Genomic DNA, 384 nt, shown 5'->3' with positions numbered 1-384 from the left:
TCCAAACCTCATCCAAAATCCAACCATCCAAGGTCCAAACCTCATCCAAGGTCCAACCATCCAACATACAACCATCCCAATTCCAACCATCCAAAATTGCAGCCTCATCCAAGGTCCAACCATGATTCAAATTTCAACCATTCAAGATCCAAACCTCATCCAAGAACCAAACCTCACCCGAGATCCAACCTCATTCAAGATCCAGCTATCCAAGATCCAAACCTCATCCAAGGTCCAACCTCATCCAGAATCCAACCATCCAAGATCCAGACGTGATCCAAGATCCAACCATGATCTGAACCTCATCCAAGATCCAACCATGATCCAAGTCCCAACCATTCAAGATCCAAACCTCACCCAAGATCCAACCTCAGCCAAGATCCA

At 46.1% G+C, this 384-nt stretch overlaps 1 long non-coding RNA gene across 1 annotated transcript in view; it reads right to left on the bottom strand.

Moving 5' to 3' along the window:
* LOC117245426 overlaps positions 1 to 378 on the bottom strand; it is a 1,041-nt gene extending 663 nt beyond the window's left edge. The window contains exon 1 of the long non-coding RNA XR_004500110.1: positions 8 to 378. This is a non-coding gene — a long non-coding RNA (uncharacterized LOC117245426). The remainder of the gene's footprint in view (positions 1 to 7) is intronic.
* Between the last annotated feature and the right edge of the window lie 6 nt (positions 379 to 384).

The sequence above is a fragment of the Parus major genome, chromosome 2 (genome assembly GCF_001522545.3).
Source record: "Parus major isolate Abel chromosome 2, Parus_major1.1, whole genome shotgun sequence".
Taxonomy (NCBI): Eukaryota; Metazoa; Chordata; class Aves; order Passeriformes; family Paridae; genus Parus; species Parus major.
This window is presented reverse-complemented; position numbering and strand designations above follow the sequence as displayed.